General features: G+C 36.4%; 1 long non-coding RNA gene across 1 annotated transcript; it reads left to right on the forward strand.

The window, feature by feature from the left end:
* The first annotated feature begins 3,225 nt into the window (after positions 1-3,225).
* LOC128807559 (uncharacterized) lies at positions 3,226-10,250 on the forward strand. Its single transcript, XR_008437194.1, has 3 exons — positions 3,226-3,302; positions 6,344-6,503; positions 6,596-10,250. It is a non-coding gene; the product is annotated as an uncharacterized LOC128807559 (long non-coding RNA).
* Positions 10,251-15,375: the final 5,125 nt, after the last annotated feature.

The raw sequence follows: 15,375 nt of genomic DNA on the forward strand, positions 1-15,375 counted from the left end.
ATTTCTTCTGTATAGCAAAAAATTACAGGTTCAAATTACACACATCATAGAATGGCTTTTAAGAGAAAGCAAATGTTTGCTAAGTAATTATCTGACAAAGAGTCATAGAATCATTAAGTTGGAAAAGACCTTTAAGGCCATCAATATTTGGGACCTATTCTGAAGGATACAAAACAAGTTTAGCTTGTATGATGTAAGATGCTGAAATATTTCCTATGTCTTCATTGAGAAACTTTTTATATTGAGCGTGACAAAAAACCAAAAGCACACAAACAAACAAGTTCACCAGCCTTTTCCTGTGGCTAGTTCATTCAGAAAGAAGACCTGTTGGAGTACTTGAAAGTAGTAAAACTGGTAGCCACCACTTAACACTACTTTCTGGAGTTAGTATTAGTAATTTTACTCTCATCCATCTCTCAAGCATTTCTTCCTCATCTGTAAAATAGTTACCTAATTCTTTTGCATGAGCTATGTGTGTGAGCGACATGGCCTGCTGCAGGTTGAAGTTATGTTGGAGCTCATCTAAAACTAGCATTGTGTTTGGGACATGCTCTGAAGCCAGCTTTTTGTTTTTCTAGTTTTTCTGGGGTTTTTTGTTTGATTGGCCTTTTTCCTCTTAAGAAGAGGGATACAGCTTAGGCGTGTCAGCTGGTCAGAACAAAACTGAGGAATACATGGGTGATATCTAATCTTGGTAAAAAAATATGAGAATGCAGCCCTCCCTCAAGTCCTGTGAGGACTCTGGCTTTTGGTCAGGACAGACAAATGGCATTTTCCTTTGTTACAACTGTTTGGGGAGAAGGAGCTTTGTTTCAGAAATGAAGGGCAGGATTCATTGATGTGAAAGACCTTACAGGGAAGACCTGTCTTGTAGCGCTCATGGTTATGTGCTTCCAACAGAAAAATAAATATTGTGTGGATTCATGTTTTTTCAATTGGCTAAAATCACATGCTGGATGGGTTTCAGTAATCTAGTGTTCACAAGACAAAGGCACCTATAATTCTTTCATTGTTAGGACACAGAATTGCAAGGTCTTAATTTTCAAATTGAATATATATAAATGCCATGGTCTCCTGGTCACACACAGAAAAACAAAAAGTAAGACATCCTACTGGTGGGATCCCGTTACAGCAACTGGTGTTCCACTTGCATCACAACAATGTAGTTTTAAAGGCTGGAAAGGAAAGAAGTGTGATTCTTGCACCTAACCAAACAACTTGTTGTTAAACTGTGAGAATATTGTTTAAAATGAAATCCTGATTAGAAGTAACTGAACATTTCTCACCTTTCTGAGCAAACTGTTTTGGTGGTTAATTAAACCTATTGTTAAAGTGCAAGTTAGTAATATTTTGATTTTTGTTCAATTTTACCATCAGCATGGCTAATAGTCATATGGGAGGCAAACAGTACCATAAAAATTATTATAAAAAGGTGGAGAGTGCTGTCACCTGTGTGTAAGGGTTAAATAGGATCAGCTTCTCACACATTTTTTGTCTTAGAGTGAGAGGGATGTCATATGGAACATTTTAAAGATCTACCCCTTCCATATGTGGTACATATGGAATTCAAGTTACTTGTCTGTTACGTGTACTGCCCTTGAGGAGACGGGACAAAAGGAATAGCAACAAAGGTAGTGAGTGTCTTATAAACATGGAATGACATGGCATAGTGTTAATTTGTTGCAAATGGCATCAAAATATGTTGATGGGGGAATATTTTTGGAAAATTGAGTTCGGACATTAAATGTTTGTGTCTTGAACAAATATTTTTTCATGATGAATAAGGGTTTTTTTGGCAAAAGATTGATAGGGTACATGAGTTCGACTTTGAGCTTAAGTCAGAAGGACAAGAGAACTTAATTTCTCTGTCACTTCTTCTGTTGGGTAAAACAGTTTGTTTCTGACTTGCTTTCAGAGGCATAAAGTTCTGGAGGAGTGAATATATATATTTATATATGCAACTCTTCTGCTGCGATTTCATGTTACCCTCTGATGTTCAGGATTTGAAGGGAGAGAACATGACCATATGGAAATGGCTTTCTTATCCAAGTGGAAACAGGCTTAGTCAGCTTGCAAGAGGGGTCATAAACCCCTCAAAATATTTCTTAAATAATACAGTAGAGGAACTCACAGAGCTGTACTTTAATGGCCATTAATTGCCTCTGCTGTGCATTCAGGGTCAGGATACATGGAATACATATGCTTGTATTATGAATGGAAGGAAAAATATCTTCTGAGCAAAAGAAAATCTAATGTTAATTAAAATTTTCCAGGGCTTGGGTTGGATAATTCTTCTTTTGTGTTCTTAAATCTCTTTTGATTTTAATTGCATGACAAAAAATTGACTGTAAGTGTAATGTTAGCAAATGTTCATATTTGATTACAAGCATCTGTGAACGCTAAGTCAAAGAATTGAATTACTTTAATTGGAGTGGGTTTGTTTTCTGTTTCTTCATGAGGTTTTTTATATATTGGGTTTTTTTCCCCCAAGACAGCCACACTGGTAAGAAAGCTTGTACTGTCAGTATGCTGAAGGTCATTCCTATAATCTATTCAGTAAGATCTGCTCCCTTTTAGGTGAAAAAAGAATCAACTGAGCATGCCTAAAAATGTCTGGAAAATCCTATTACACTTACTGAATTTCAGTTATGTATTTCAGATTCACATAGAATTCAATGAGTGCTCAGATCAAACATGAATATTTGTAACAAGTTTCCAATGTTATGGACAGGGTTTCCCTCCTTCCCCCTTTCTGTGCTGTCTTAGAGAAACAAGGAAATTCTTCTCAGATATGGCAAAGGATAAAATGAAATGATTAACATTAAAACATACCTAATACTGTGTGATATATTTTAAAACTGGAAACAAAGGTAGGATATGTCTTATCTGTCTGACTCTCTGTGCATCTGTCTCTCTAGAGCAAGTCAATAAAAATTATTAGAGCTGGCATCTCACAATCGTACACCGTTGCATGAAGCAATAATACTGTGAAGGAAATTTTTTTTTCTGACCTTTTCAAATTACATCCAACTGTCTAGGGAATTTCTCAGTGACTAGAGGTAATAAAGTTCAATCCGTTTTGCTGGTCGGCTTCAAATTTAGCTCCTCAGAAGCCCTAAGTTATCTATTCTTTTTATCTTGGCCTTGGCATCTATTCAGTACAGTAATCCATGCATCTAATCTTTTTTTTCTCTCCCCTCTCAGGTTTAGCTGGTGGATCATATTGTGAAAACTGCAGCCATGAAAGGCCCTCCATTTACTGCACCCTTCAAAACGAAATGTTAGCATGGGAGGCTAAGCTGGTATGTTGCCTTTGAGAGGCTCTTGTTGAATTTAATTAGCTTTTAGATTTCATCTCCATCTCGCATCTCAGCTTTCACCATTGTGTGTGATTTAGGCTTCACTGACTTCCATTATTTAAAACTTTTCCAACTTAGCTGTGCCACTTTAGAATAATGAGGGGAAAGTAAAGTTTAAAGTTCATTGTCTTAAATTGATTTCTAATTAGTTTTTATGATATGAGTTTGGAAACAATAGAGACACAGCCTCTCAGTAAGTTAGCATTCAAGTGACAAAGATCAACAACCATTTCTGCATGTCTTGTTTCTCATTGTACCCCATGAAGTAAAACTAGAACCAGGTAAAGAACATTTTTAGCAAAATATTTCTCAAATTATTTTTAAATTTATAGAAAACCCGGGCTTTACTGCTGTCTCTTCCCTGAAATACTGAGTCAGTGTTTAGATATATATGTGATCTGCTAATGAATGATCTGCAGAATATTCATAATGCATGCATATCTAAAAGAACCTGTAAAACACTTGCTTTTAATCATGCAAATAATACATTGAAAGACATATGTCTTCCATATTAGCTATCTTAATAGAGTTGCAAGGGAAAGGAGTAGCTGCAAAATGGTTTGGTAAAGATAGGAGGTTTGGGGTGTTTTTCTTTTTTTTTTTTTTTTTTTTTTTTTTTTTTTTTCTGATTTCTTCTTCATTTTGATTTTCTCTTCTGAAGTGAGGGGAAACATGGTCACATGGGTAAAGTACAAAATTGGGAGTTTCTAGATCTTGCCCCTGTACGTACATGGGCCTTTACTAGGGCGGTAATGTTTGTCAAGTCACTCAATCACTCTGTACCATAACCCTGGCTATTGTGAAAAGCTCTCAGGGATTGCTCAGCAGAGGATGAGCACAGGGTGGAATTTGACTATTTCACTGTGTTTAATTGATTCAGCTAAAATTAAATAGGTTCATTTTTAATCAAAATATATTGTGCTCCGTTGATACTAGCCATGTTGAAAGTGGGATAATCAGTAATCTGAAGGTCTTTCATGCCTGAAAGAATGGCATTCTCAACAAAATTACTGAGGATATCTTTAATTCTGAAATTAATTTAGGAGAAACAGTACCCTACAGTGGCAAGGCTTCTTACATTCACAGGTATTTTTTTAGGGTCCTTACTGTCACTTCCTGAAAATAAATATTGCTAAACTGACAGATCCAGTTATATTTTTATTCAAGCAGAAAAAGCATTTCAAAATTCTTTTATTAGTTTAGTGCAAAAGATAACATACCTAAATTTGCAATATGCTAGATCATGTCCTTGTTTCAGAGATAATATGGAGGGACATATTAGAGTGTACATGAACACTCAGCTTGGTACTAAAATAAAGTTAAATAAATGTTTGTGGGGATGTGTTCATTTACTTTCACATCTTGATGTGAATGTGATCATGATACATGTAGAGTTTTTTTAGTAGAACCAACTGTTTTTCAGTCAACATTATTTAGGCTTCTCCTGATACTCCAGGATTCATAAGTTGGTCTCTAGATATGGAGACAAGCAACCCAAAAGAGTCCATAATTTACTGAGTATCAGAGGTCTGAGAAATACCTCATGGAAGAAGCAGGTTTTAGCTTCTTAAAGCAATGTCACTGTTGTTATATCTATATATATTTTTCTTTTACAGTAGGTGTTCGAAAAATATACAATAAATATCCCCAATAATATTTCAGACAGAAATAGGAATGCGACGACGTGAATTTTCTTTCACTGAACAAGTTCTTATTTCCAGAATTCTTTCTAATTTGCAAACCTGAATACTGGGTAGCAGCAGTTCTGCTGACAGGTTTTTCTACCATACTGATGGTTTTCAACTCAAAAGTATTGAAAATTAATTTTTAAGAAGGAAATATTTTTATTATTTATTTATTTGAATTCCATTCAGTGCAGTATATACTACATAAAAGGATCTATGTTGTCATACCCAAATGCTTACATTTCATTGCTTGGTGTGTCTGTGTGGACAACCATGAAGCTAAAGGTGTTGTTTTCCACTTGGAATGTAGCTATGTTTTACTTTATGTTTTACTTACCTGGTCAAAGCCAGGCATTATGGATCACTGAAGGCCTCAACACCTCAGAATGATATTCTAGTTTTTATTTTTACTGGGGAATATTGAAATCCTCTTTGCAAACTAAGCCATTCCTTAAAGTAGCTAATTACAAACAAACAAACAAACCACAAGTGTCTTTCAAATCAAACATACAACATTATGTCTTGTAGTGGGAAACAGATGTCCCGATGTTTTCCTGGTTTAATGTCTTTATAGCTTTCCTTTCTATTCTGTCTTTCTTGATTTTCATAAATAGGGAATACAATAATAGTATGCTAGGGGATAGGTATATGAAAAATGGTGTTTCAACTTTGCTTTTTCCTCAATTAGAAAATACCTAGTTGAATAAATCTTTTTGAGAAGAAAATACTGTAGATTGTGTCAAAGTAACTCCTGTCCATGCATCAGTGATGTTAAAATAGGAGCTTGCATAATGCATATCAAAGGGATTGAATGTTATTGATACACTGTTCAGTGTTATTTATATTTTCATCATTAGTTCATAAAGTCTTAATAATTAACTCTCTAATTTCCCAGAAAAAGCATGGTAATTTGTTGAATTGGTTGAAGGAAGGAAAAAAAAAGCTGACCAATCTGGCACTGTAAGTTAATAGTATAGAACAAGGCATAGTCATAATTAGTCGAGAAAAGGACTTTCCCTGCTCATTCCAGTTCATAATAAAAAGTGCCTCACCAAAGTGACTTAGAAAATAATACATTCAGACTGAGCAGAATTACTGCCTAGCAGATTCTATTTATCTGTAGCTTAAAAAGCAGCTGCGTTTTTGTAAAAAGCAATGAATGTGGCAGTCCTACTTAAAGGTAGAAGAAAAAGAACACCCCTTGTTTTGTAATAAGGGGATTTTCAATTTAAAAGAGAGAGAGAGCCTGTTGTGTGAAGTATGGTTATTACATTCACTGTATTCTATCTCACCCACCAGGAGGCTAATAACGAGGGAGTCAGTGAAGGAGACCAATGCCACAAGGGTTATCTCGCAGCCCCAGATGCTGGATAAGTTGAAGGAGGCAGAATCGCTTTTGGATGACATTCAGGAAGGCCTTGAATGATTATCTGGTGAAGAAAAGACTATTCTTTTCAAGGTAAACAGTCCATTTCATCTGTCTGCTGTTGGTGTTGGTGTAAAATATGTTTATATAAATACCTCTAAAGTTCATTTTTTATCATTTTTCAGGTTTTTTTCCCTAGATGCAGCAATGATCTATTAGGAATCCTTTTTGAGACAAAGGATCCACTCCACCTCCAACCTAAGGAAATGCTTTGAAGGAATTGACAAGCTCACTTTTAATCACAAGAGAGAAATTACCCACATGGAGTCAGCAGAAAATGAAAAAGTAGAGCTCGTGCTGCGAATAATTCCAGCAAGTGCCAAGGGGCTAGTTGAGAAATGGCTTCATGAGGTGAATATCTTTAGCTCTTACTTAGGGTTTGGTTACTGTATGATCATTTTCTCTTTTAGGAGCAATGAATATTATAAGTGTATACTAAATAGCTCTCTGTATATTTGTCAAGATGTTGACAGATTTCAGCCTTATTGTTGTTATTTATTGCAACTAATTTAGCATCTGCAAACATGCAGAAAATAATTCTAATAAAAAGCTCTCTTGAATCAGGCTGTCAGCAGAAGTCGGTCTGTGTCTGAAACCATATGTGTGAATATATGTTTGAGTCTACATGTATGTGTTTTTGTGCTTTCATGGTGTAATGTCTGTAGTTCAGGAGGATAATATATGTAAAAAATAATCAAAGAAATGCAAGATTTTGAATCTTCCCTCCACCCTGCAGAAAGTGTATCCCATTGTGTTGGAGGGGTTTAATATCCAATCATTTTAACAAAAGGGAAGAGAAATTATGTCACTGATAACATCCTAACCTTTCCCCTTTGGGCCTCTAATCTAAATTCATTGGTTTCAGTACGAAATTAGTTTGGTGACCTTTTTTGTTTGCTTTACTTAACCTTCCTCTCCCAGTAGATGCGAATGGGACCTTCCATTCTTTTTTCTTTCTGGGCATTTTTCTTCCATGTGCTTGCCTTTCTCCTGGGGCAGGATCAGCCCCAGGAATTCCTCTCCCCTTTGTTCAGTGCTGCGGGTGTCTCGTCCTCAGTGGCTTGTCCCTGGGTGCTCCCTAGGCAAGGGTAAGTGACAGGGACCAGCACCCAGCTCCAGCAGAAGTGAGGGGAGGCTGGGGGATTGCTATTTGTAGAGCCAGATGATTGGGCAGAAACTGGGGGGGAATCCCTGGGCAGTGAAACCAGGAGCAGGTGGCAGGTTAAAGGCATTTGGCCCTATTCTGTATTGTGTTCCTACTGGCTGGGGGAGCAAAGCCAGGCCACATAAGCCCACTTGTGAATCCCCTTTTCCCACACAATGAAGCAGCAATGTGCCAGCTTTGGATGGAGCCCCTTTAGGGAGTGATTGCACACGGTTTAAAATGATCCATCTTAATCATTATTCAGGATAGGGAAGGGAGAAGAGAAGGGGGTGATTTAGGCAAGCCCAAACACTTCCCACCCTGCTCTCTGTGTCGAACTTGGGTTTGGACTAGTTTGCAGACAAAGTTGTCTTCCATTACAAAAAAAAAAAACAAATCAAGAAAAAAAAAAAAAAAAAAAAAGAGTGACAGTGGAAAAGTGGCCATCCTGAGGAGTTCAGGAAAAACCCAGATTCTCGAGCCTATGATATAATTTTTACTTTTCACTTTCTTCCACAAATGAAACAGGGTTGAGGGAGGTGAGCAGCTGTGTTTATTTTAATATGTCTGTTTTAACCCTCACCTAAAAACAAATGGGAAGGTTTGGGAGTGCATTAATCTGGATCAGATTAGTGTCTCTTTTTCCCTCAAAAGTGCAATTTGAGATTAATGAAAATAAACTAGAGTTTCATATGCAGTCTTTAAGTCATTTGCATGTTTTATGCATGATAATTGAATTTATTTATGCACTTCCTTTCATTTAATGATTTCTCACTCTTTTCTATGCTATCAACATTATATTTTGCAAGAAGTAGGATTTGGTAGGCAAGAAAGGATAGCAGTATATAAATCAAACCCAAGTTAATTTTGAGTTCTAGTGTCAGCACTAGACCAGAATTAATATTGGTTTCATGCCAGTGGGTCTACATGGCTGGGAAGATGTAGAATATTTTTGGTAAAGCATAGATTTTAGCTTGAGACATTTCTGATGTAGCCTAGTTTGCTTGCAAGTGCACAAGCAAAATTATTTTCAAATGGCAGTTAAATTATTGTATTGACTTTTCAATGACCCTAGAGACTTGTGTTTCTACTTGGCCAATTAGTAGTAATAAGAAGATGAATAGTAATTACACTAATAAATAACTGTGTTCAGACCAGGACCTCAGTATAATAGTCTGGGTTAGAAAATAAGGATATTTTATAATTTGTCTCATTTGGTCTTTCATCAGGAGAAACATGGACTTTGGTGTTATAGTAAATTTGTCATAGCCAAGAAGGTAAAGTCCTAGGGATGAGAGGGTCATATTTGACAGGAGCTCTGTGACAGTAGCTGTTTCAGTGTCATAAGTAGGGAATCTTGTTCTGCTTCTGCAGTTAAGCTCAGATGTCTTAAAGATGTCTTAGTGTTGGAGTCCGATTTTTTTATAATGCCTGCCAGGAAGTTACTAAGGAAAATTAGGAAAAAGATGCTGGTAGTGGTGCTTTCATAGCGTTTATCTATACCAGTTTCTTTTGTGTCTCTCGTCTTTCCTTATGTCTTGAAAGATGTATGTGGAAGTGATATTTTTCTGTGGTGTCCTGTCTTTTATCAGTGAATTAAATGGTTGTGTCTTGTGATTGTTTCCTGATTCTTGTAGGCAGGAATGTGTTTAAAGGCTAAAGCTTTGTTAATTTGTGATGTAACCATTTCAGTGTCTTTCTTGTCATTGAAATGTAGTTTAAAATGTTCAGTAATGTAGCATGAAATCATTGGTTAGTTTTGGAATGATGATGAAATCATGTGAAGAAAATAAGTATTGCATCTGATCAAGATAAATTCACTCTAGTGTTTTATGGCTTTTTATTCCTATGTGATAGTAATAAAGTCTCATGTAGGGATGGAAGCCATGAAATACATTGTGAAAAATCATCAACTCAGATGGGGCCATCAGGATAGCATGCTGTAGTTGTAGAGTTATGGAGAATGATTGGAAGATGGTTTAGTGTGTCATCACTTTGACTACCATGTTTTTGCATTTTGTTTCTTCATCCTTCACCCATGCAATTTGATGAGAGGAAATCAGTTTGTAACAAGATGATCCATCTTTACATCAGTGTTCAGTATTTAAATTGTTCATACATCTTTCATTTTCTGCCAAAGATAACACTGTATATGAAACCCTTAGCTAAGAATTTAATATAGCTAATAAACACATGCCAAAATGAATACAAAGAAATGCCAATGAATTTCTAAGTGCCTAGAAATAAGGAAGGAAATAAAGCAAGGTCTACCCTGTTAGCAACTGGTCCAGATTCTTTATTTCCATGTTTAAGAGCAAATCTGAGATGTAACCAGGGATTAAAAAACAATTCTTTTCTCTGCTTCCATGTCTTTCTGAAAGTGCTTGTTCTTTTCCTCTCTGGAACTGGGATGAAGGCTGACAGTGTTGGGCTCAGAAAACAATTTCTGACAAATTCCTTACAGTGCTGCTATTCCACATATTGCCTTACTGCTCCGTCTCCTTTGCTTTTGTATACCAATTTCCTTTGAGAATGTTTTGCGGAATGTTATTTATTCTGATGCAACTATTTCCAATTTTTCTGTTGTAATATTTCTCTGAAGCATATGTTAATAAAACATTATTGATTTTTTGGTACTTTGACTCCTTTATTATTTCTCTTAGATGTGATTTTTTTTTTCTCTCTGATAAAAATACTGATTTTATTGTAACTAAGGTCATCTTCTGGTGAAAAGCCCCAGCAATAGTTAGGCAGGATGTATATTCCCCATTATATTATAAACTTTAATTTCTTCTTTAAATCAAAGAGCACATGGAGAAATTAACCATGATGAAATTCCCAGATGTTGTGTGGCAATTATTTCAGTCTTACTTGGGCTTAAAAAGTGTAGACACAGGTTTTCTTCAAAGGTGCCATGTGAAAGAAAAGTATAAAACCCTATAGAAGACATTATCTTCAGACTCCTATTAAAAGAAAAACTATTTTATCATGTGTTAACAAAATTTTTTCCAATAGTATCCAGGGTATACAGCCAAGAGAATAAAATTGTGTTTATTTTTCAACTTTGTATTTGGCTAGGATAAAAATTGTCTTCATCTTTTCAATACCTACTTTGGTTATGACTTTTCAGAGACCTTAGACAAAGTCCTTTAAACATGGGCTCCTGTACTCTTTTTCTCCATTTCCACCAGTTTAATGACGAATTGCAATAAAACTATTCTGTTGGTAAATTTAATTCATCTTTGCTGCTTCAAATCCCTCTTTAATATATATTTTTCCACCTCACTTTCTAGAGATTATCCACTATAAATTGAATATCTACCATGCACCCTATATTTTGACACCTTGTTGAACAGCCTTTTGCCATTCCACAGGAAATGGGTGTGCAAACTATACTTTAAAAAGTAGTCTGCAATCCCACCTGTAGAGTATATTTTCAGTACTGTATTTTGTTTCCAAATTATTTCAAGAGTCAAAAGTTACAGCACTCTGAAATAACACCAGAGGTGAATTCATCCTTGGAAACTAGGCACTAGAGTGGCCTAAATGTGCTTCAATAACTCTCTTCATGACATGTTTGCAGATTTAACTCTGCTGACTACTTCAGAAGCAGCTGCAAGTGCCCATGAGTGTTCAACCCTGGAGTTAATGAGCAATGACCTCTCCTGGAGTGGTCACACCTTAAGGTGTTAGTGAAGGAGAGAGTATTACTTTGGGATTATATTTTCTTTCTAGTAGGAGTTAATCTGTAGATGTTGTAGATAACCTTCTTTAGTCTATTCTTATCTGAAAAAAATCTTAGTATTTATATCCTAATTATTTTCCTTTCCCTCTGCCTCCAGGGTGGAGCTGATCTAATTTTTTTTTCCTGAGCAAGAAATATGCTTTCTTATATATCCTGAAACATTATATATTCAGATATACTTCTTTGAATTATACATTGTAAGACCTTGAAAATCAGGTTTAAAGTGATACCTTGCCATGATGGCAAAGAGAGTATTTTTCTTGTCAGTGTCAAATTGAGTAAAAAGTGTATGTGTTTAAAATGTAGTCGGTTGTCAGAAAAAAGCAAGGTCTTGTCACAAAGAAGAAATGTTAAAGTTGCCTCTTTGTTAAATGTATTGTAAATGTACATATTACGTGTGTTCTTAGTAAATTAACAGCCTTAGTCAAGAGCAAGAAAATGTTCTACTTATACCTCCAAAATACTGTCTGAGGCAGTGGACATACCAGCTCTCAGGAGAAGCAGCATCTTGGTAATTCCAGAACCACGCAGGATTTCTTAAGTATTTCTTGGGTAATGCAAACAGCTTGAGTGTCACCTGTTCCTAATTAGCTACTTGGGCAGCTAAATGTTTTGAGAGGATTTTGTTTCATCTTTGAAATGAAACACTTTGGCTTGACCTAAGTTTTCAATAGATTTGGTCAATCCTATGTGTTGTTTTGAATGAGCTAACTTGGTTACTTTTAGAACATCAGCAAGTAGGGAAATTCCAAGAATCATTACAGAAAAAATGTTTGATCCCTATTTGGGACAAATAGGGTTTTTATGGCTATTTCACTTATGCTTCCCAGTGTTTATGGTAGTTTTTCCTACCTCCACAAGAAAATACAACGGGGGGGGTGTCTCCTTGGTACTTCAGCCCTGGAAGCACTTGTGCATCTGAAAATTGTTAGAGGAAGTATGTGGGAATGCCCAGGTCTGATAAAATCTGGAGACTGACAGTATTCAGAGGTTATACAAATTTGGTGCTTCATCTCTGGCCAAAGTACTTGCAATCTTCTGCTGAATTTTCTGTGAGTGCAGGTCTGGTCGTGCTGAGGAGCTCCCCACTTATGGTCCATTTCAATAAATTTCTGCGGGATATTTTTGCTGTCTTCATTGTAGTCTTTTTCCATTGGCAATAAGACCAGACCAGGAAACAAAATGTAGAGGGACAGGGAGAGGTAGGTAGGCAGTGGAGATGGGGAGCCAAAGAAAGAATCAGGGGGTTAGTAAAAGCTGCATGACTGGATTCATTCCAGCCCTCCTCTGCAGAGAAGCTTTTGTGAAACTCACTGTGGCTTCTGAAAGGAAGGTCCCTATTCATCCGGCCACTGAAGGAGATCATACTAATAGGCTCCAGGATCACAAAGACATTCACCACCTGCTGTCAGGAGCGCAGGTCAGGCTTTGTTTGCTGTGCTGAATGCTTTTTTTCTTCAAAAACTGGAGTGTAGGTATATATTTGGCAGAGTTTATGATTATTTCATGTCAGCATTTCAAATTTTAAAAGATAAAAAAGAAAAACAGATACTGTCCAAATAGTTGCAGGTAGACATAGGATGTATTTCTTGCCACTGACACAAGGTAGAGCTCATAAGAAATTTTTGGAATGTGCAAAAGTGTAGATAATAAAACCATATCTCAAACAATTTGATTTAAAATTAAGGCATTACATTTAATGCCTTTTTATTTTCATAAACAAAACGAAATTTTAATTAATTTTTATTGAGGATTATTATTTTGGCAGACAATATTAGTATACTCAAGTTTTCTAAAGTAACAACGTATTTAAGTCCTCATTGAACTTTTTACCTTAAAACTTTTGCATTTAATTTCACATTAACAAAATGGACCTTTAATTTTATTTGGCTTGATAGAAGAAAAGAAAATCTACACTTGTAACAAGCCTATCAAATTTTTCCTTTGAGAGAAATAGAAAATAAATTACCTATAATATAAAAAATGTTCAGTGTAGACTGTTTCACGTTCCCAAAATTTAATGTATATTAATCCAGGATTCCCATGATTGCTTATTTTTGGCCTGAAATAAATAACCAAATTTGAAATGTAAGCATCAAAAAGAATATGTATTTGAAATCACAGGAGTTCTGCCAGTGGTGTCTGAAGTGTGTAATGGGTTTTGTATGTGAAACAGCAGACAGTGTCTCCTTTTTCTTACATGACCTCATGAATGCCTATTTTAAGAAATAAATTTCTTTCTGTTTTGAGATAATAGGAAATTTTTGAAGGATATATTGTGATAAAAATTGAATTAAATAATGCTTGAAGCACCAAGTGTAAACATTGGAGATATTGCATGCTTGATCCAAGTAGGAACACAGCTGCAAATAATTTGAAAACTAAACTGTATTTTTACATCAACATGGTTAGACAAAAATGCCTTATTAAGTAATTGCTATTGTGACATAAGCTTTATGCAGTAGCTGAATTACTTGGCAGAGCTAAAACATCAAGCTACCTTGGGAATCTATCACATTCTTTAATTTTCTGATTGATTAAATGGATTGTTTGACATTTTGGCAGAGCCTTGAAATCACGGCATAACAAAGACGCCTTTCATCGCTCATTATTTGCTCTCTTCAGGCTTAGCGCAGATTCTTTGAAATGAAAGGTTTAAGGTGCTTCTTCCCTGGGTAATTTTTGTTCCAGTTCACATTTTTGCTAGGAGTGTCACATTTCCAACTTAAATTCCCTACTGTGTAAATGCAGTTCCTTATAATGACAGTATAACCTATGGAGATATGTAATCTTGAAAAACACTTTTATATATCTCACAATGGTGGTACTGAAGAATTCAACACAATCTGCCTGTTATCAGAGAGGCTCTTAACCCTTCCACCACCAGCATTTTCCGGAGTGTGGGAAGCTGGGCAAAGTGGTGGGTGTTTTTGTTCAGGCTGTGACAATGTTCAGCTTTCTGCTGACCTAGGGGCAAGAAGACAACGTCATGGAGTGACTTTGGGGGACAGTTCAGAGACAAACAGGTAGGTTGGAGGCCAATTGACACTGTCACCTTGATACCAATGAGCAAATGCACTGCCTAATTGCATTTCATGTCAGTAATGAGCAACAGTCAGACAAGACAACCTTACTTTCAACATAACTGCACAGCTCTCTCTACTGAAAAGCAGCTCATGAGGGTACCTACAGGCTTATAGGCAGCTCTGCACCATGCTGATTCTCAACCACAAGTTTGGTGCAGCTGAATAGCAAGCACATAGGTGAAGTGAGACTTTCAGTGTCTTGTACTCATGCATTTTAATAGCAGAAATCCTTGCACATGCTGAGTGAGAGACTCCTGGTTTTAAGCCTGTGTCTTTTCTAATGTTGTGAGTACAGTTCAGTCAAATTGCTTTGATAGTTGCCCTCACAGCGGTGGACAGCAGTCTGGGGCTACACAATCCTGAGGGCATAACTGTAAGAATTCCACTGCCATGGTAAAATTTCTGTTCCAAAAAATTCCTTCCATGAGCCTGCATCAGTAATGCAGTTTCTAACATACAGCAATATATTTACATGGTCTTCTACGACCGTCAGACATGCTTTTTGAGCTGTGATAAGTTCATGAACAGTTAGGATTGTACACACTGCTTGCTATTCACAAAACTGCTTGCTAAACACAACTTTCTATAATCCATCTCTTTCACTTTTCAAGACAGAGAAAGTCACAAAAATTAAAGAGTGAGTCTTTCTTTTTCCCATACCATGGGAAGAAGAAATGCTAGTCTCCTGTTCAGTCACCAGGCACTTGCAGATGTGTCTGTAAGGTATGAAGTTCTGCTTGTGTGTGTGTCTAAGAACCCACATTTGTTTCCAGTCATTACAACTGCTTCAGAGGGGATGCTCATACCTGCCATGATTCCCTTCCCGAGAGTGGGAGCAGGATCCCAGTAATTAGCAATCTTTTTCTGAGGTTATATCTTGAATTGGAATTTGTATGGTAGCCAAGTCTGTCCTGCCTTTGACAATTTTTC

Source organism: Vidua macroura, chromosome 5, assembly GCF_024509145.1.
Source record: "Vidua macroura isolate BioBank_ID:100142 chromosome 5, ASM2450914v1, whole genome shotgun sequence".
NCBI lineage: Eukaryota > Metazoa > Chordata > Aves > Passeriformes > Viduidae > Vidua > Vidua macroura.